General features: G+C 36.2%; 1 long non-coding RNA gene across 2 annotated transcripts; it reads left to right on the forward strand.

Moving 5' to 3' along the window:
• The first annotated feature begins 14101 nt into the window (after positions 1–14101).
• Positions 14102–21673, forward strand: LOC134728492 (uncharacterized). 2 transcript variants are annotated; one of them, XR_010108938.1, is made up of 5 exons: positions 14102–14160; positions 14538–14652; positions 15170–15269; positions 17699–17769; positions 20560–21673. It is a non-coding gene; the product is annotated as an uncharacterized LOC134728492 (long non-coding RNA). The 2 variants fall into 2 exon arrangements; XR_010108939.1 differs by having other exon boundaries at positions 14538–14596.
• Positions 21674–22548: the final 875 nt, after the last annotated feature.

Raw genomic sequence — 22548 nt, forward strand, 5'->3', positions numbered from 1 at the left:
TTTGGGGCAAACAAGGAAATCCAAGGAGTGTGCAACGTTAGCTCTGGCTAATTATCACCAGGAAATAATTAGGTTCTTTTTTTTTTTTAACAAGATAAACTGAGAATCCCAATGTATATGTAAAAGAGTCATGTTTTTAAACCTTCCTAATTGTGCATATGTATTGTGGGGAAAGGGAGAAGTTATAAAGAGAAGAGAGAAAAGGGATAGAGTATAATGATGAAAGGCTTTGGGGCTGAGATGAGTGTCAAGGTACAATGTCGAATGTTATGCAGGTTATTGCTGACATTGTCTTGGCAATCCCTCTCCCTGTTATATTCCATGATGGTTTTTACTTTTGTTTTAGTGTGATTTAACTAATGAGCTATCTATTTTGGATGTCTTTTCATTTTCTCAATAACTGGCCTACTTTCTGATGCCCACAGGCTTCCTGAATACCCTGGGTACTAGAACTTGCATTTGTCTTACAGATTGAGATGTGAAACATCTCTGCAGCTTTTGTGCCATCACTTTGAACCTTAGGCAGGCAGTGAATCTCTTTTGTGACAGGCTCATATTGAAACTACAGAACAGATGGGAGTTGGCTGGAAATCATAAAGAACAGAGAGAAATCAGCCATGAATTACGATTGCCAAGAAATCCTCCAAAGTTATTTTGTATTAACTAGCATGGAATATACTGGAAGACACAGAATACTGAAAGAATAATGGAGTTCATTGTCTTCTCCAAGGAGCAGTGAAAGCTTTTTGATAGATTCTGAGCACCTGTTGCTTTCTCCTAAGACAGAAGTAGAAGATGATTTCCATTCAGATATGGAGTGGTTGAGGACAGGGTGGGGAAACGGTTGGTACTCAGGTCCTTTTACCTCCCACAATGAAAGTTGCTGCACCACTAAAACATGAAGTGTTGTGCAGTGGTGGAACTGCATGGAAAACATATCCTTTAATGTAGTAAAAATACAATATGTGTAGGAATAAATGCTATTTCAGCCATCTATCAATGCAACAGGACAGAGAAATTATAATGGTCTTAAATCAAGGTGAGAAAATCAAAGAGTAATTTGTCATGGATGGTTATTCTGTTTATCAATGGAGAAACCATACAACCATGGAGATAAACATGTACTGAGTACTTATTATATACTGAGTGTTGTCCATCTGCTGGGATTTGCCAGGTAAGTAATGTAGTTCCCAGCATATGCCATGCTCTATTTTAGCCTCTCAGCCTTATAAGTGCTATCTCTTCTCTCTAAAAAGTGATTACCTTCTACTCATTCTTCAGATCTCAGCTTAAATTATTTCTTCCCTAAGAAGCTTTTCCTGACCCTGCAAGGCTGGATTAAGAGCTCTTCCTATGTACTCTCATAAAAGCCTGTGCACATCTCTATCATTGTCCTGACCTTCCTGTCTCTTTATCTAGACTGTAACATGAAGGTAGAGTTTTATTCAGTTTTATAGCCTCAATGTTTTGCACAGTGCTTGGCATAGTGCACATACTCAATGAATGTGTGTTGTATGAATGAGTGAATGAATGAATTTATGAATAGAAGGATGAATGAATAAAATATAATCCAGAGTGCAGAGACAATGCACAGAATGGGAGAAAATATTTGCAAACTACCTATGTGATAAGGGATTAATAACTGGAATATATAAGAAGCTCAAACAATCCTATAGGAAAAAAGTCTAATAATCCAAAAATAAAATGGGCAAAAGATTTGAATAGACAGTTTTCAAAAGAAGACATGCAAGTGGAAAACAGGCATATGAAAAGGTGCTCAACATCACTGATCATCAGAGAAATGCAAATCAAAACTGCAATGAGATATCGTCTCACCCCAGTTAAAATATCTTATATCCAAAATACAGGCAATAATAAATCCTGGTGAGGATGTAGAGAAAAGGAACCCTTGTACACTGTTGGTGGAAATGTAAATTAGTACAACCACTTTGAAGAACAGTTTGGAGTTTCCTCAAAAAATCTAAAAATTGAGCTACCATTTGATCCAGCAACCCCACTGCTGGGTATATACCCAAAATAAAGGAAATCAGTATGTGGAAGAGATACCGGCACTCCTATGTTTGTTGCAGCACTGTTTATAATAGCTAAGACTTGGAAGCAACCTGAGTGTCCATCAACAGATTAATGGATGAAGAAAACATGGTATATATACACAATGGAGTACTATTGAGCCATAAAAAAGAATGACATCCAGTCATTTGCAACAACATGGATGGAAATGGAGGTCATTACGTTAAGTGAAATTAGCCAGGCACAGAAAGACAAACATCACATGCTCTCACTACTTGTGGGATTTAAAAATCAAAACAACTTAACTCATGGACATAGAGAATAGAATGGTTACCAGAGGCTAGGAAGGGTAATGAGAGGCTGAGGGGGAGGTAGGAATGATTAATGGGTACATAAAAAATAGAAAGAATGAATAAGACCTACTACTTGATAGCACAATATGGTGACTTTAGTCAATAATAACTTAATTGTACAGTTAAAAATAACTAAAAGACTACAATTGGATTGTTTTTAACACACAGGATAAATGCCTGAGGGAATGAATACCCCATTCTCCATGATGTGCTTATTTCACATTGCATGCCTATATCAAAATATCCCATGCACCCCATAAATATAGACACCTACCATGTACCCACAAAAGTTTTTTAAAAATCTATTAGAATCAGAGTTCAACCCCTTGGATGAAGTCAGTTAGTTCCAGAGATAGAACTGTATGTGTTTCAGGCTGTACTATCAAGACAGTTGTTAGTTTTAGATAGATTAGTTTTGAGAACTAATAAACATTCATTGAAATATTTATATATATAATCCAGAATGGAATATAGAGGGAGTGACTTACTTGCCTAAAGGAATGAGGAAAGACTTCACAGAGAAAATAAAAATATTTGTTGGGATTGTAAAGATTCCTTGAGAGTCCTATCTCCTGCCATATACTTGTCTATGTAGCGGGATTACAGTTCACAAAAAAACCAACAAAGTCTCTGAGTTTACAGAGTAGGGTTAGAGAGCTTATGAACTAATACATATAGACATGCATACATACATAAAGGTATGTATACGTTTTACATCTTAGGTAATGATTAGTGCTGTGATGAAAATGCAACAGTATTATATGAAAGATTATAAATAAAGACAAAAATAGGTACAACTTTTCCAGGGTTTAGTTAAACCAAAACTCTTTAAAATTTTATTAACAGATTCTGATCAACTCTCCAGCTTTCTGCTTACTCAAAGCTGTCCTGTGGAAGGCACATTGCTCAGACTGGGCAAAATCTTGAGTCTTTTGCTGTTCCTTCTCCTCCCCGCTTTGAACTTCCTGCCCTTTTCTACTCCACACTCAAGACTCCTTCCTTCTACTCATTTAGGCCTAAAATAAAACTACAAATTTCTTAGCAAACAGCCTGCATTTTTTTGTCTCCCTAGCCAAATGATCAAATAAATATTTCAGGAAATAAAGAAGAAAGTGGGGTGTTTTGTTTGGACTTAGTGTATAAAGAATTGATTGTTGGTGTGGGGGAATTAGCATACACAGAGGCAAAAATGTCTTTCTCCTGGATGATAAACATAACAGTGAGCAAATGCTGTCTACACAGATATTTAATAAGTCATTGGCTAGGCTGAGATGAATGGCAGTCCAAAATTCTGCAAGCCTACATAACCAATAGTCAAGAAATATGAATAGCAGTTAACCTAGAATACACACTGCAATTTTGAAATTTCTAGTGGAAGCACTGAAGTGTCAACAGAATTGCCAAATTTTCTCTTTGATTAAATGTGAGCATATTCAATTCAAGCATTTTATAATTCATGCCCATAGGCATTATGACTATGCTCTATAAAATCCCAAAATTCATTATAAAAACTATGGATGCTTAATGAGTCAAATTCCACTTACATTTATTGCTTAGTAAGCTGTGCTCTTCCAGTTGTAATGTATAGGTTTTAGTTACTCAGACTAACAGCAAATCATATTTGCTGTGTAAAACATCACTGAGCATGAATTATAATATCTATTATTCTAGCTTCTGCATCATTAAGGCAAAAATCCAGTTTCATGGTAAATTTAACCATTAAATGCAGAACTTCTCAATACAACTCGCTGCTTCTAACTTAGAGTTTGTAAGTGAAAAAGTAAGAACTTTAAGAAATCTGCCCTATCCCACTAGAATCCAATGACAAATCCCTTCAATCCTATTCAATTTATTGATTCACTCAATTACACAATTACTATGTAATTACTACGTATTACTATGTAATAAGGCATTGCACTAATTTCTGGGATGCAATGAAATTTACTCTCTAGTTAGAAAGACTTTAGTCAAACAGGAATTATACAAATAGAAGTAAAATTACAAGTGATGCATTGATTATAAAGTGCCTTACAAGCACATGACAGGTGCCCTGATATAGTTGGTGCATTAGGAACGGCTTTCCTGAGGAAGAAATAAATGATCTGAGATTTAAGGGAATTAATTGGGTGGATGGAGGGTAGCTGGAGACTAGGGGTGGAGAAAAGATTTCCTAGCAGAGAGAATTGCATACAAAGTTCCTGCACTGAACATGGGTTCAATCAAAAAGACCAGTGTGGATGAAGGAGGATTGTTCTGAGATGAAACTGGGGAGATGGGTTGAGGCCAAACCTCACAGGATTCAAGTGGTCACTTTAGACATTTTGGTCTTTATAGTGCCAGGAAGTCCTTGAAGAATCTGAAGCAGAGGAATGAAATATAGTTATGCGTAAGTCATATTTCAAATAAGTTTTTGTAAAGGATGCCTCATTTTACATTTTAATAAGAATAAATAAACATCTGTTTTCTGTGCTTAAAAATGGTATACAAGTTTTCCTACCAAATTGTTCTTTGGCTTGTAAACATATTTTTCTCAATAGTTGAAGTTGGGAACATTCTTTCTCCATTTTTGAATAAGCAAGAGGCACCTAACTCAGCAAAGATAAACACCTGCTGTACCTGAAAGACGTAATTATATTTTGAAAAGTAAAGGAGTTCTGGAATATATTCATGAGGAGTAATATAACTCATAAAAACATTATATAATTACAAATATAATGGTTTATGTAACTTTGGGCCTGAACAATAAGAATGAAGTCGATGTGACTAAAAACCAGTAGAATGGGCGATTCCAGAGTACCCAGTTTCCCTAATTATTATATAGGCTCACATTGACTCCCTGCATCCTTGAGAGTGTGTAGAGCTGTTGCAAATCGCCATGTGCAGACCAATAGGCAACTCCTACCCTTGATGAAGACCTTGGCAAAGACATCTGCAAGTAAGACCATGAGACACACTGACTAGTAGTGAGCAGTAGCTGAGCTAGTGAGAGAGACTGTTAATCCCTAGATATGCAGCATGTGCCTTCCACCCCCATCTGAGGCTCTTGCTTACTCACAGATGTCCTCTCGCTTGTTGGTTTGGTTCAGTGTGTGTGTGTGTGTGTGTCCCCTCAAAATAGGTACAGAGCCTTCAGCTTGCTGGGGAAATTGAGAAGTTAAAGCTACTTAACTCATTTCATGTTTATTTAAAAAAAAAAAAAAGTGGGCTGGGTGCAGTGGCTCACGCCTGTAATCCCAGCACTTTGGGAGGCCTAGGTGGGAGGATCACTTGAAGTCAGGAGTTGGAGACCAGCCTGACCAACATGGTGAAACCCCATCTCTATTAAAAATACAAAAATTGGCTGGGTGTGGAGGTGGGTGCCTGTAATCCCAGCTAATAGGGAGGCTGAGGCAAGAGAACTGCTTGGACCCAGGAGGCAGAGGCTGAGCCAAGATCGTGCCACTGCACTCCAGCCTGGGCAAGAGCATGAGACTGTCTCAAAAACAAAGAAAAAAAAAGTGCAGCTACTGCCAGTGCTCATTTAATTTTACATGAACACACGCTTTGAGGCTGAAGCAAATCTAACTGATTTTCAATGTGAAAATAAAACGTAAAAACCATTCTTGGAGTTATTTCTAAACAGAACTTGTCTCTAATCCTAATATAACAGAAATGTATATAGTGATCAGTATTTAATAATTGGAAAAACTTTGAGGGTAAGATTAGGACTGTAATCTGTGAGTTATCTTTAGGTAAATGTTGCAGCTGCAAGGCCTCTGGCAAGTATTCTTGTGGCAAATGGGAAATGTATTTATGTACAACTTGTGTTTATGTACAATTTCTCTTGGCATTGTGGGAAATGTGTTTATGTACTAATTTGTGTTTATGTACAATTTCTCTTGGTATTGTAGGAATTGTGTTTATGTACTAATTTGTGTTTGTGTACAATTTCTCCTGGTATTGCCAACTCATCAACACCCCAGACCTAGGTCCTTGTTTTGACCTAAGGTGTATTTCCATAAACTAAAACAGTCAAGCTTTTAAAAAATCTCTATTAGACTAGATGGAGAATTGAATTTGGACACTTCTACTGTGTTTCCTCATCCACCTGATCTACAAATGTTAGCATGACTCGGGCATCAGTTCTTGGTGCCTTCCCTTATCTTGAATATACTTATTCTCTTAGTGAACTCATTCAATTTCATAGCTTTAAATATTTTCAAATGTTGAATACTTCCAAAGTTATATCTCTGACCTAGATTTCTCCCTCTGAACTCTAGACTCATAAAACCAATGGTCTGGTCAACCACTCTACTTAGAGGTTTAAAAGGCATCTCAAACCACATGGACAAACCTGAATCTTTCTTCTCCAAAACTGCTTCTTTTGCGGTCTCCTCCCATCAGTAGATGACAATTTATTATTTCAGTCGCTCAGAACAAAAACTTCTGAATCTTTTAAAATTCTGTTTATTTCATACTGTTGTGATTTATCAAAAAAATTGCTTGTCTCCACATTCTAAATATATATCTCAAATAAATACATCAAAAGTGAAATAACTTCCTACCACCTCCACTGCTATCACATTGGTTTTAGCTACCATTTTCCCTTACAAGACTGTTGCAAGACTCTCTAAAATAGTCTCCTTACTTCTACCTTGCTTATTTTCAACACAGTAATATGAAAGATCCTGATGAAACGCATATATAATCATGTTATTCCTCTACTCAAATACTTCAATGGTTTCTCATCTAATTCAGTCTGAAAGCTAAATTTCTTCAAGTGATATATTAATACAAAGCCCTAGAAGATGCTTTTCCGTATTACTTCTCTAATCTCACCTATCGTATTCTTTACCTCACTCTACTGTAACCATGTTGGCCTCCTTGCTGTTTCTTGAGCATATGTGTACCCTCTCCCCTTGGGTTTTTAATTTATCCTTTCGTATTTGAGATGCTTTTCCTCCAAATACTCATGTGGCTCACACCCTCATGTCCTTTGGGTCTTAATTTAAATGTCACCTTCTTAGAACACAAGAGTATTCCCTGACCATTCTCAATCCATACACACTTCTTACATTTTTGTCTGCTTAATTTTTTTCCTGTAACTAGTACCATGTAACATAATTTATATTTTGCTTATTTATCTTATTATCTGTTTCTGCCCCTAAAATGTAAATTCCTAAGACATGAATTTGTGTCCATTTTATTTTTCTCTTATTATCTCCATGGCCTATAAAATTGTCTGACAATTAGTTGGTACTCAATAAATACATGTTGAACAAAATAATTCATATTCATGGTAAGATGAATAAAAGTGTAGTGAATACCTAGTGAATAAATAGACAGCAGGTAAAATAAGTAGATATTCAAACAGCATCATAGGCCAATATTAAGATTCAATGTTCAGTGAAATAAAGTAAAATGAAGAGTATAATCTTTGCATAGTAACATATATTCTGTTTTAAAATCCATCATACTGAAGCAAAATCACATTTCTTGCAAGTACATCTAATTATATAAATAAGCAGAGTGAGAGGAGAAAAGAACGTTGATGGGCAGTGCAGGGAAAAAATAATGAGATATAAAGTAAGAGGGAAACATTGCATGGACTGATGAAGATAGAGTGCCATGAGCTGAGAAACATGAGTAATCCAACTCTTAACACCCAGGGTCCCAAAATAACCACACACTCAACCAAGAATCACTCTTGCTGTAGTGTGGAGACTTATAGTAGAGCAAAAGTCAATCTAAAATGACCAGATATTAATCCATTGCAATCATCCAAGTAATGTTTGGGGGTACAATAGTATGAACCTAGAAATTAATAACAGGAGGAATCATGAAATATTAACAAGTATGTGGAAATTAAACAACATGCTCCTGAACAACTATTGGGTCAAAGAAGTAAGTAAAGGGGAAATTTAAAAATATATTGAGATAAATGAAAATGAAAACACAAAATACCAAAACTTATGAGATGCAGCAACAACCATTTTAAGAGAGAAGTTTAATACCAATAAATGCCTGCATCAAAAACAGAGGAAAAAAATAAGAAAGATTTCAAATAAACAACCTAACATTACATGTCAAGGAACTAGACAAATAAGAACAAACTAAGCCTAAAATTAGCAGAAGGAAGAAAATAACAAAGATCAGAACAGAAATAAATGAAATAGAGATTAGAACAATAGAAAAGATAAACAAAACAAAGACTTGATTTTTTGAAAAGCTAAACAAAATGAACGAATTCTTCATTGAATTAAGGAAAAAGAGAGAAGACTCAAATTTGAAAAATCAGAAATGAAAGAAGAGACATTATAACTGATAACACAGAAATACAAAGGATCATAAGAAACTACTATAGGCAATTACATGTAATTAAATTGGACCACCTTGAAGAAATAGTTAAATTCTTAGAAATATGTAACATACCAAGACTGAATCATGAAAAATTTGGAAATCTGAATAGAGCAGTAATGAGTAAGGAGACTGAATCAGTAATTTAAAATCCTCCATCAAAGAAAAGCCCACAACTATATGGCTTTGCAGTTGAATTCTACCAAAGATTTAAAGAAGAACTAATACCAATCCTTTTCATACTCTTCCAAAAATTGAAGAGGAGAGAATACTTTCCAGCTCATTTTACAAGGCTAGTATTAAACTAATACCCCAGACAAAGACCTCACAATAAAAGAGAGAAAAATTAAAGACAAATTACTCTGATGAACATAGCTGAAAAATCCTCAACAAAATATTAGCAAACCATATTCAACAGTACATTAAAAGAGTCATTCACCATGATCAAGTGGGTTTTATTCCTGAGATGGTTGAACAAACCAACAAACCAAGAAAGTTGGTTTAACATACAGAAATCAATAAATACAATTCAATGCATTATGAGAATAAAGGAAAAAGACCACATGATTATCTCAAGTGATGAAGAAGAAGTATTTGACAAGAAAACAAATAACCCTAATTAAAAATGGGCAAAGGACCGGAGTAGACATTTTTCAAAGGAAGACACAGAAATGGCCAACAGACATATTTTTTAAGAGCTCTACATCTCTAGTCGTCAAAGTCATTGTGGCTTTATTTTGCAAAATAAAACCACAATGAGATAAAACCTCAGACTGTTAGATTGGCTATTATAAAGAAGATGAAAGAGAACAAGTGTTGGTGAGCATGTGGATAAGAGGAAGCCCTTATACACTACTGGTGGTATTGTAAATTAGTATAGCCACTTTGAAAAATAGTATGGAAGTTCCTCAAAAATATGAAAAATAGAAATACCATATGGCCAAGCAATCTCACTACTATTCACAATAGCCAAGATATAGAAACAATCTAAATGTCCACCAACAAATGAATGGATTAAAAATGTGATATATACAAATATATATACTCACACACACACACACACAATGGAATACTATTCAGCCTTTTTAAAAAAAAAACACAAAATTTTTTCATTTGTGACAATGTGGATGAACCTAGAGGACATTAAGATAAATGAAATAATCCAAACACGAGAAAAAAACACCACACGGTCTTACTTACATGAGGAATCTAAAAAAGTTGAACTCACAGAAGTAAAGAGTAGAATAATGGTTACTAGACATGGGAGTTTGGGAGTAAATAGGGATAGAGGAGACACTGATAAACAGGTAAGAGGGTACAATTAAACAGAAGGAATAATTTCTGGCATTCTGTTGGATAGTAAGGTGACTACAGTTATTAATAATATATTGTATGTTTCAAAATAGCTGAAAGAATGTTAAATGTTCTCACCATAAGAAATGATAAATATTTGTGTTGATGTATATGCTAATTACTGATTTGATCATTCCACAATGTATATGTATTTTGAAATATCACACTGCATCCCATAAATACATACAATTATTATCTGACAGTTGAAAATAAAATAAAATAGAATTTTACGTTGGAAAAAAAAGATAAGGTAGTAGATTGGATTAGGATAACAGTAAAGAGACCAAGAGATTTATTGGAAAGACTGTGTGATTGATTGACTATTGGATGAGAGGAAGAAAATAAAGGTTTCAAAATAATTCCCAAATTTCTGATTCTAATGTTATGAATAATAAGATTTCAGTGAATAACTGAAATAGGGAATGTTAGTGTAGGAATTTCATCATCATTTTTGTTCTGGTTGTATATTTATAAGTGTGATCATCTAAATGAAATTCGATCAGATAATAGTATTCAGTATTTCAGTAGGTGCAAGAATTGTGTTTTATGGGATCTACACTATATTTTCTGATTAATTTCAACCTTAGATAATAAAATGAATTGAATTGAGTCTTGTTAGCACTTTAGATTATGGGGAATTACTAGATTAAAAATACTCTTTAAAGCTTTAGGGTTCAGGAGTTTGTACTTTTCAAAGCATTGCTTAAACAAACTGAGGTAGTGGGAAATGAAGAGAATAGAGTCTGGTAACATAAAATAAAACTCATAGCAATTTTTTGTTGTTGACCGAGGTCAGTTTAGTTGAACCGTCTTGCAAGAAATAAAAACACATTTAAAATAAAATTCAAAAAAATGAATATCTCAAAGTATTGTAATTAATCTATTCTATTGTTGTTTTATACATTTTTGTACCTTTATTATAGCATTTATCACATTCTACAGAGGATTGTAATTATTGCTGTTACATCTTTGTGTCTCCTACCCAATTATAACCACTTACTGGGCAAAGACAGTGTCTTTTTTATTTTTTCCCACTCGCAACTCACACACTGCTTATATCTCACTCAGTATATGTTTACTGGTCTTTTAAATTATCAGTTTTAACTTCTTCTGAGGCAGTTTTTTAATAGGCTGTATCCAAACCAGTTTTCCTGAGAACTAATACAAATGTGAACTTATATTTGATGAACTAGATTGTTAGACCTTGTAGGGCAAGAAAATAAAACCCTTTTCTTTCCTACACATCTTAGGCTCATTGAATGGAGTCTTGTAAATTAGACCGACGAAAGACAGATTGTCAAGAGAAAAACACATTAATTTATTTACTATAAGTTTCACATGACACAGGAGCCTTCCTAAGGAAATAAAGACCTCAAGAGACTGTTAATCTTGAATGGTTTTATGCTAGGTGTGATGAAGAGTGGAGAGTCTTGGGAAAATTTGATAGTACAAAAAGATATCATAGGAGAAAGGGCTAAGTGTAGTAAAGTGGGGGACATTCAGCAAAGTCTGTTCTTTCAGATTCCTCCTGGTAACTCTCCATCTTCAGAGATCAGGATGCTCCTTTCCTCCAGGTACAGGGAGTGCACCTCTCACATGAGAGTCTCATGACCTGCTTAAGGGGAAGAAGCTCAGAGAGTCCTTCCTGCACCTGCTGTTTCTCAAATTCCTTCTGTTTGAAATTGTCAATATGCCAAGGCAGCATACTCTGGGGTAGTGCTTTCTGAATCCTGTTAACCCTGAAGCATGGGAAAACTACTGACTTACCTCGAAGTGACATTCAAAGAATTTGCCATTTTCTTTTGTACCTATTTATTGTTTCATATTATTCTTATTGTTATTGTTCTGGCCCAGTTATACACAACGGGTGATATGATGGTTGTGTTTCACCATCTACTCCTGGTATTTGAAGAGTAACTTCTAGACAAGAAATTGTGATAGAACCGAGGCTTGCATTTTGTCAATCTTATATAAAAGGGGAAAACAAGTAAGAACAGTGCTCAATAAATCATCTTCAATGTTTCTCAGATCCTCTCTACACATTACTCTTTCCTCCTTCCCACCCATTCAATTATTCAGCAAATATTTATTGAGGTTTTTAGGAAGTGGGGGCACACCGATGAATAAAACAGATTAAAATCTCTGCCTTTGTAAAGTTTTTAATTCAGAAGAGGGAAACAATGAAAAATAAGCAGCACAGAAGAGAGAAAGAGAAGGGCTAGTGCAGGGGGCAGATACAGACACAGATATGCATGTTGGAAGCTAATAAATACTGACGAACAAAGGAAAATATTAAATAAAATAGATAGGGTAGGCCATACTGTGAAAACAAGATCCAAACGAAGTGTTGAAGGATCTGCAGGAATTAGCCCAGCAGTTGTCTCGAAGAAAGTATCCTAAGCAGAGAGAAGGCTAGCTCAAATGTCCTAAGGTAGATATACCCAATGTTCCTGAGAAACAGCTCAGGGACCAATGTGGTTGGAGGGGAGTGAGCTAAGCGGGGCTGGTAGGACATGTGGCAGAGGAGTAAGAGAGAGATAGATCACAAAAAGCCTTAAAGGCTCTTAAAAGAATCTGTTTTTACTCTAAAGGGTTCTAAGCAGAGGAGTGACACAGTCTGACTTATGTTTTTATTAAAGGAGTTGCTTTAAAGACAGCAACTCCTTTTGGAGACCAACTGCTGTGTTGAGGATAGATTGGAGCAGGGCAGGAGCCAGGTGGGGGCTGGGGGACCTGGAATCAGGAAGACCAGCAGGAAGTTATCATGGTGATTCAGGTGGGAGATGATGGCCAGGACTGAAATGATAGCAATGGAAGCAGTGCAAAGGGCGCAGCTACTGTTCATACCTTGAAGGTTGAGTCAACAGAATTTCCTAACAGACTGGATGTGAGTGTGAGAGAACGCGTGAAGTAGGGGAATCACTCCACTATGTATTGCTTAAACAAGGGGCAGGGTGGAGCAGCCACAAATTAAGATGCGGGTACTCCCTGAATGTGGGGGCAGGGTGGTCAGGAGTTCAGTTTTGAGTGTACTGGGTTTGACATGTGTATTCATCATCTGAGATTGTACCTTCATACTTCTTAGTTGAGAAGGAGCTTAGAGACCACAGTAAATATGGTATCTGTCTGCCTAATCAATATTCTTTCTTTACAAATTAAGAAATTCATTTGTAAAAACAATTCAATGAATTGCACAAGGCTACGCAGCATAACAATTGTCATGTACAGTTGTTCTTTTAAAGTACTGTCTGGGCAATAAATCATAGCCAAGTTCAGAATCCTCTGGCCTGTTTAAGTGAAAACCTTCCAGGGTTAATAATTCCAGTCACTAAAGAAGGGGCTTTAAAAAAAAAAAAAACTCCCTTGTGCTGGTGCACGGTGTCTCACAACTATAATCCCAGCACTTTGGGAGGCCAAGGTGGGCTGATCACTTGAGGTCAGGAGTTCGAGACCATCCTGGACAACATGGTGAAACCCTGTCTCTACTAAAAATACAAAAAATTGCCGGGTATGGTAGCTCATGCCTGTAATCCCAGCTACTGGGGAGGCTGAGGCAGGAGAATCACTTGAAGCCAGGAGGTGAAGGTTGCAGTGAGCCAAGATAGTACCACTCTACTCCAGCCTGGGCGACAGAGTGAGACTCTGTTTCAAAAATAATAATTATTATAATTATTTTAAAAAATGAAAAAATTACAAACCTCCCTTGTAAAGAAGACATACAACTAACATTCATTAAGAGGTTATATCATTCCGGACACACTCTCTCACTTAAGGGTCACAACAGCCCTATGAGTTAGGTTCCATAACTGTTTTCCCCATTTTACAAAAGAGGTAAAGAAATTATAGAGAGGTTAAGTGATTTGCTAATTAAGTAGTAAAGCTGAGATTTAAACCCTGCATTCTGAGCCTAAAGTTCTGCACTAGACCTTTACCCTTTCACTTTAGTATTCAAGCTCTATAAAAATGCAGTCAGTGCTTGGAAGGGCAACTTTGAAAGCTGGTCACTATGTCACAATTGTGTTTGTGACAACAGGTGTTAAGAGGAAGAGAGGAGCAAATATATATATGGCACTCCAGGAAGATGAAGGTGGGATTATAGAAGTGTGTAAGAGTTAAAAACTGGGGAATGGAGGTTACTAACACCCAGATTTCAAAGATGAATTTTCTAACTTAAATTTACTGAAGACTCTATCCTCTGGGGAAGGCGTGTTTAAATAAAACCAAGGAAGGTTTTTTATAACATGAAGTGATTCCTTTAAATGAAATTAAGTATATAACATGCTGGTATTGTTCATTAAGAATAATTTGTTTAAAATTGCCTACAATCAAGAATTTTATGCAACCATTTTATTGATTTTATAATTGACAGACTGGCGTTTACTTTAAAATGTGCCAATGAGTAAACTGAGTCTTTATTGACATTTACACACTAAGTTAAACTGAAAACCAACTTCTTTTATTCAGCTTGCTTTGCTGTGACTAAAGAGAACTTGTAAGGAAGCCTGTGTCCATAGATTGTCATGGTAGCTCGCAACCTTTACTTTCTTTACGTGTGTCAAGTAATTCCAGGGAGTAGACGGTAAATTGGCACATCTTTCCATTAAGTAGGACTTGTTTGCCTTCAAAGAGGGGAGACATTGCCTCCTCCAAGTGATAGAGGGATGAGAAAACCTTTAAATATAGTCAGATGGAAATGGTTGAAATGTTTTGTTTTAACATATGCCTTCTGGTATTTTTTATTTTCAAAATAAAAAATGCGTTTTTCATTTCATTTATGGTAATTAACACACTTCATTTGTTTTCCTTTTGTGGTTTTTGACTTTTTCATTTGATTGAAGAGCCTTTCTTTCAAGGCATTTGTCTGCTCCCTGGTGGTCAGATAAAAAATTGCACCTTCAAGTGTTCAAACGGTTTTTTTTTTTTCCCCAACCTTAAAAAAAAAAATCCTTCAAATTGGCATTCAGAAGTGTGTTACCTCACATTTTATCAGCAGATGGATCCCGCATTAAGTTATTGTTTCCTTAATCTAATTGAGGCTCCAAATGTTCCTTTTATTATAACGTATACAGGGAAATTTCAATATGCTTACTTTCTAGTGTATGCAGCTGTAGTCTGGGAGGTCTGATGTTAGGGAAAAAGGAGGAAAGCAAGATTAAAAATCATTCCTGGAAATGCAAGAGCAAATGTGCTGGAGTGGTAAGACCAAAGTTTTCTTCTTCCTCTTTTTTTTTTTTTTTTTTCGCTCTTCACACACACACAAACACCCCACAAGGAAAAAGATAGGTTTGCCTAGAAAACTACTGCTTCAGTTTCTCCTCTCTACTTTTCCTCTCCTGCAAGTTAAGTAAATCTCCAAGCCCATGAAAAATGTATGGACACCTGGTCTGGTGTGTATATCCCAGTACTTTGTGAGGCCTAGGCAGGAGGATTGTCTGAGTCTAGGAGTTCAAGACAAGCCTGGGCAACATAGTGAGACCCTGTTTCTAAAAAAAAAAAAAAAAAAAAAAAAATTTAAAAATTAGCCAGGTGTAGTGGCCCGTGTCTGTATACCCAGTTACTGGAGAGGCTGTAATTGTGTGGTGAAGAATGTGTTAATTAATTTGATTGTGGTAATTATTATACAATGTATGTGTATCTCAAATTATCATGTTGTATACATTAATATAATTTTCATTTGTCAATTATACCTTAATAAAGCTGAGGAGGAAAAATTTTAATGTAATCCTGTCAAGACCATTTTCCACTATGACTGGCTTTCCTTCATACTTTCCCTTAGAATGGCCTTGGGCATTACGACTTTGAAACAAGGGGAAGTTGTGTTGAAGATATTCCATTTTAATTGTAATTTAGAAAAACAGTTTGGAAAATTTCAATAAAATGATAGAGAAATTATAGATTCTTGATGTAGATACATGTGAAGGATATTCTTTTGCCATCTTAAAATGTATTTACTAAATAACCAAAATAATTCAAATTAATGAAATATGAAAAGAAAAACCACAAGAATAAATAATACAATCAATAGAAATTACTCTGATATCAAGAAGTAAATTATAACAACCACAATGAAATCACATCATATCCAAAAGAATAACTCATTAAAAGGAAAAGATAAGTTTGAATGGGAGTAATGAGTAAGTGCTTGGATTGACAATGAAATCAAAAGGAAGAGTTCCACACAGACAAAGTGGAAAAAATGTAAATATCTTGCCGATTTAACAAGAAATACTGGCTGAAGAAAATGTAAAAACTCATAATACATCCCAACTACAGTGAGAACATCAATAGCAAAGTGTTCAAAAAATATCATCAATTCCAAGATAATTCATGGAATTCTCTTAAATTGATAATATTGTGCAAAAATTGCCCTCAGAACCTATGACTCATATGAACAGAACTTAATATGCTAGGCATGGTGGCTCACACCTGTAATCCCAGCACTGTGGGATGCCAAGGCAGGCAGATCCTTTGAGCCCAGGAGTTTGAGACCAGCCTGGACAACATGGCGAAACCCTGTTTCTACAAAAAATACAAAAATTAGCGGGGCATTGTGGTGCATGCCTGTAGTCCCAGCTACTTGGGGTGAGGGCCTGAGGTAGGAGCATGGCTTGAGCTTGGGAGGTCAAGGCTGCACTGAGCTGTTATCGTGCCACTGCACTCCAGCCTGGACAATAGAGTGGGACTCTGTCTCAAAAACAAACAAACAAAAAACTTGACAGAGAGTTTCCCAAATTATCCGCAATCCTAAAAATTTAATTTGACATCCCAAACAATAAGTAACGAAATTATAATAAATTATTCTAAACTACCAAATTAAAAACAAATTTTTGATCAATCTAGAGGAAAGACTGAATTATCTTTCTATTCTCTCCATGGAAAATATTATAAAATCAATGTCATATCAAGAGGCAATTCAGAGTATACAGCAAAAATACATATGTTAGAAAAAAGTATTATGGTGTTTTTAAGGTTGTTAATAAGTGCAAGTGTGCAGTATTTCTGGATTTTTGTATTTGTCAACTTCTGAAAATTTTGAATTTCTTGTGATTTCTTTTCTCATTCTAAATAAATACGTTTGCATCTTCATAAATTTTCTTAAAAATCTTATTTTCTGCCTCTCTCCAGATAAGCTTCATGCCCCCCAAAACAAAAGTCTATTCCTATACACACCTCCACTGTAACTCTTAGCAATTGTGGGTCCCTTCTCAATACTTACAAAGTGTGGTCACAGACATACACATTCACGCACACACACTGCCAGTTGTGATTCAATCTCATCTAAGAATAAAGGCTGTGTAATGCCTTTGCATTTGATTAACTAAAAGGCCACCCTCTTAACATTCCATCTCCAGAATGAATTAATGTCTGTATCTCTAATGTAGCAGACCTGCTTACACCTTTTAAACTTGCTACTCTTCAAGTCTTTACCACAACCATGCTGGAAAGGAAAATAAAAAAACAAAATCTAAACAACCTAAGAGCCTCAGTTTCATCTAAGACCCCTCTCCTCAGTTTTCATTCAATTTACAATGCTTCCTGGGCTGCACTGAAATGGGATGTTAGTATTTCTCAAGATGCAATTATTTCTTGTTAAAATAATAATAATAATCATCATCATCATCTAGGTGCTGTGAGTACCAGGGACACTGGACAAGAAAGATAAGCAAGCCACTGCCGTCTGATTCCTACATAGCAGGTTTGTATTTTGTGACAAAGGTAGCATGTATTATTTTCTGTGCCCAGAAATTTCTAATGGGAATATGTATTATAATGACATCTTTCATACTGTGATGTTGAAACCATCTCCACAAAGTTCACAAGAATTGCATGTTGAGTTCTGGACAGAAATATAGTTATAATTAAGCATTAATCAGGCTGCACTCTGGCCCACTTCCTTGTTGTTAAAACTCATGTAGCACTAGATACTGGTCATTTGCATGCTCATTGTTCCATAGATAGAATTTCTGACATTAGGGTCATAGGCTGTTTAAGAATCGATTTGCATGCCCACTGCTCCCATAGGGAGGATGTCTGACATGAGGGTCATAGACTATTTAAGAAATAATTTGCATCCCCATTGTTCCTACAGACAGGATCTCTGTCATTAGAATCATAATGCTTTTGTTTAAGGCTTTTGTTAAATTTTGTAAAATTTCTCATTTCTTGTGATTTCTATTCTCATTCTAAATAAATACATTTATATCTTTGCAATTTTTCTTTAAGACCTTACTTCTGCTTCACTCAAGATTGTTTTTCAGACCCCTAATTCCAGCAACCAGTTTGAAGACCCCCACAGAAGAGTGAGATCAGCAGGAGAATACACCTCATTCATCTCCCTATTCCATGACTTCACTGTGCACTCTGGGACCAATCAACAATCTCCACACTTCAGTTCACTCCAAAACCCTTAAAAATTTTATCCTCAAATTCTTCAGGGAGATGGATTTGAGGCTCCCTCCCATCTCCTTGTTCAGTGACCCTGCAATTGAATCTCTTTCTCTGCGCCAACTCAGCATCTTGGTGTATTGACTTGCTGTATGCATCAGGCAATAAGCCTATTACAGCTACGGTAGTCTATCCAATATGAAACAAGAAATAAAATTCTGTTAATGCCATGTTGAGTATTATCCTGGCTCTAAAAGTATATTTGAAATGAGAATTGTAAATCCAAAAGCTTGTTTAAGTACAATAGGCAAATTTTACTGGAACATATAAATATGACGGGCCTCTATTTATTGGCCTATCCAGTTTCTTTAAAAGGCTGGAAAAAGTAAACCTTTCCCTTACAGTTTTGTATGCTTCTCTAGGTTCTAAATTAGGTATTTATCTAAATAGTATAGAATTCGTGTTTGTAATTCAGGAGGTAAAGAAGAGTATTAAAGGGACTTGATTTAGTTTTAGACCCAGGAAACCCTGCAAGCACTTTGATGTGCTGGATGTCCTGCAGTTGGTGGCTTGTGTTGATACTGGCAATGAACCATACTACTGACTAGTTTTTCTTGTACAGGCAATGAGAAAGATTAGCATATTGGCTTAATCAATTTTTAATGAAGGAGATATATACTAATGACCAAATATTTGATACTGCTGTTGCAGAAGAGCAAAATTTAAATTTTCAAAAGGACAGAATTATTAGGAGAACTACTTTGGGAACTGGATTTTCTATATAATCGTTTGTTCCCATCTTCTAATTGTCCCCTGGCTTTCTTCTTCAGTCTAGGATATGGATGAATAATTAAACGAAGAAATATTTCAGATTCTTTCCTGTATGGATTTCATACATAGCATTCAAGCACTGCTGATTTACCATGAATTGATTATACTTTACTGTGGGCTCAGTCTTTGATCATTTGCTCTTTTGGCTAACTAGCAAGATTAAGTGATTTGTCCTAAACCATGCTCTAAGAATTAAGACTTCATTAATAATGCACTAAGAATTATATACATGCTACAGAAAGCAATCTTAGAGATCTGTATTTGTCAAGACTCCTGACTGCGTGTGACTTAACATGAATCAGTTTATTGGTCCCCTTAACATGAATCAGTTTATATGGTCCCAATGTGGGAAAGATAGAGTGGAGGGATATAGAGATTCTCTTTATCCACATAAACCAAAGAAATGTAGAATTTAAGACTTTGTGTTTCTAACACTGTAGGAGAGAACAGTTCATTCAGAGCTCTTAATATTTTAGGAACTAGAGATTAATTTAGTAAAAATTACTAGATCATCAATGTCACATTTGTTTGAATTGTGAAAAGTTGCCTCCAGCAGAAGGATTGAAAAAAAAAAAAACAACAAACAAACAAAAAAAACCAAACACTCTCTGGGCAGATGAATTACAAAAGGCATCTCTTTGGGTAAATAAACAATGAAAATCTAAAAAACAAAACACTCTTTTAAACTGATAAACAACCCAAGGCTAACAAACCAGCCTTCCATTTACCCTCTTGGCTGGATGCATTTGTGAAAAGTACAATCTGCAAAATCATACAATTGATTTTGGAGAGTTCATCGGATTTTTCTGACTCTTGAATACAGTATTACACTGGACTCTTTTTTTGGTGTTGGAGGGCAGTATTTGCCAGGCTCACAATGAAGTCATTAATTTTGTTATTACATCTCTTCCACCACCACTTCCCACCCCTGGCAACTACAGTGTACCACATGACCACAAATTCTTGCTCACAGTGGATTGGACACCGGACCTAAGTTGGGCCAATCAGAACTACTTCCCGGCAATTTGCGATTGTCACTGAAAGAAATTGTAATCCTCCTTAGAGGTGCTGCAGTGTGGGCAGCTTCCATGCACAACATGCAACATTTAAAAACCCAGTATAGGCAAAGAAAGAATGAAGCAGACATAGAGGGTAGGGTGGAGAGAAGCTACATAGGGTGGAGATGACCCTCTGCTCTTCTGAAGGCCTTTGGGGTCTGATACAAACCCCTGTGTCCCAATTGTAAATTCTCCTTTTCTTCTTTACCTAGGTTAAAGTGTTGCATTCATAATTCCCACTTCAGGAAGACTGAAAACCAGACTTTATTCTGTTAGATCCCAAGATATCAAGGAAGAGGAAAAGGGAAGAGCCCCAGGCACTATTAAACCACAGCTACAATCACTGCCATTTGAAACTTCCCACCAAACAACTTTACTATTCTGATTTAATTTCAACTCCCAGGGAGAGTTAGTATTAGGAGGAAGTACCTATCATCCATGATAATCCACCAGCTCTGGGGGTTTAGAAGGGAAAGGATGGAGGTCTCAGTGCTTGCGGCTAGGCTGACAGCTGAGCAGGGCTCCAGCTCACCTTAATCTCACTCCTGTGGATACCTGCACTAGGGGCCTGAGCATTCTCGCAGATCTCTGCATAGGAGGCTGCCCTTAGGCATTATTAAGGTGTGAAAGCAGCAAGAAAGAGCAGAATTAAACTGCTTTTCTCTAATGTATCCTTTTACAGCCCAGTGTATTTTGCCCTAGGCTAGCCTTTTCTTCTCCTTTCACCCTCCACATGCCAGTCCGAGACAGCCTTTCTTCTCACAGGAATTATTGTATTATTTCTTAAATTCTTTTTTTCTTCTCCATGGCTTTTCTAGAGGAAACCTAACAGTGTGGGTTTATCAACCATTTTGACAAGACTCTGAATTCCACTGAACAGATTTTTGAATAAAAATTATGAACAAAGAAAGTGTAGTAAATCTGCTAATAGAAAAACTGACTATACCTTGTGGGAAAATTTGTGTGTGTGTGACATTCCATCGTGTACCTGCCAGAGAAGAAAACAACTGGGCCTGTTACTCAAATTGTTCAATTTTTAAGCAGGTCCATTGTTATGATTGGACTTTATTCCAATATAAGCACTTGCAAAAGGATGACATAAAGTGAGAATATAATAGAATGATTATATGTAATGAGTTTACTGAAGAACTTCTACATCTTGGAGTATAAACAATGTTTTGGATTTTTTTGTTTGTTTGTTTTTCTCCCATCATTTTCGGCAGTGTTTTCTTGCATTTCTCCTTGCAAGCCTTTTAAGCAATATCATCTACAATTTTCTGCTTGCTTATGATTATCAAAATTAAACCCAGTTCTATTTATTTAAAACTGCAACATTTTTATATTTGATCTAAAGTTCTTCTTACCCCAAGCATACTTAATCAGTCCTGCTCAGTGTTGCCCATAGAATGTTTTTAGTCTATGAATGATTTGCTAGTGGTCAGAGGCAAATTAAGTATTTAGATATATGTATATTAATTTGACTTTTATGTAACATCCAATCCCATATAAACACCTTCTTAAACTCTGAGGCCCTATCATAAGCACCTTCTTAAACTCTGAGGCCCTATCACATGGACCCAATGGCACTGCTGAGGCCCTCTTCCGTAAATCCTGATAATCACAGGGAATTGGGATGTAGTGGAGATTTGTTCCCATCATCTTCCCAAGCACCACATTTCCTTCAAGCTCTGTTGGTACAGAACCTACAGAAGTCTTCCCTAACTTAGTGTCTTGTCCATGTGCGCCCCCACACCTTGAGGGGCAGATCTCAAAGCTCTCTGAAAAGCCCTCATGACATTCAGCTACAGAAGCAATGGCACTTTTGAAGAACTCAAGATTACTGCAGCTCAGCTTCATCTACCTGGGGAGTCAGTTTCCAGAGATATTTCCTTTTAGTCACCTCTTGTCCTGGTTTATTTTTGTTGCTATAACTGAATACCTGCTACATCTGGTGAGGGGCTTATTGCTGGTGGGGACTCCCTTTAGAGTCTCCTGGCCTTCGATGTAGGGCATCACATGGTGATGAGCATATAAGGGAGAAGCAAAGTGGCTTTGATAATAGACTCAGCTGCATGACAAACCATTAGTCCATTGACCCACTAATTCATTAATTCATGAATGGATTAACCCATTTGCAAAAGCAGGGCCCTCGACCCAATCATCTCTTAAAGGCCTTACCTCTTAATGCTGTTACATTAGGG

This window comes from Pan paniscus, chromosome 10 (assembly GCF_029289425.2).
Source record: "Pan paniscus chromosome 10, NHGRI_mPanPan1-v2.0_pri, whole genome shotgun sequence".
NCBI classification, from domain to species: domain Eukaryota; kingdom Metazoa; phylum Chordata; class Mammalia; order Primates; family Hominidae; genus Pan; species Pan paniscus.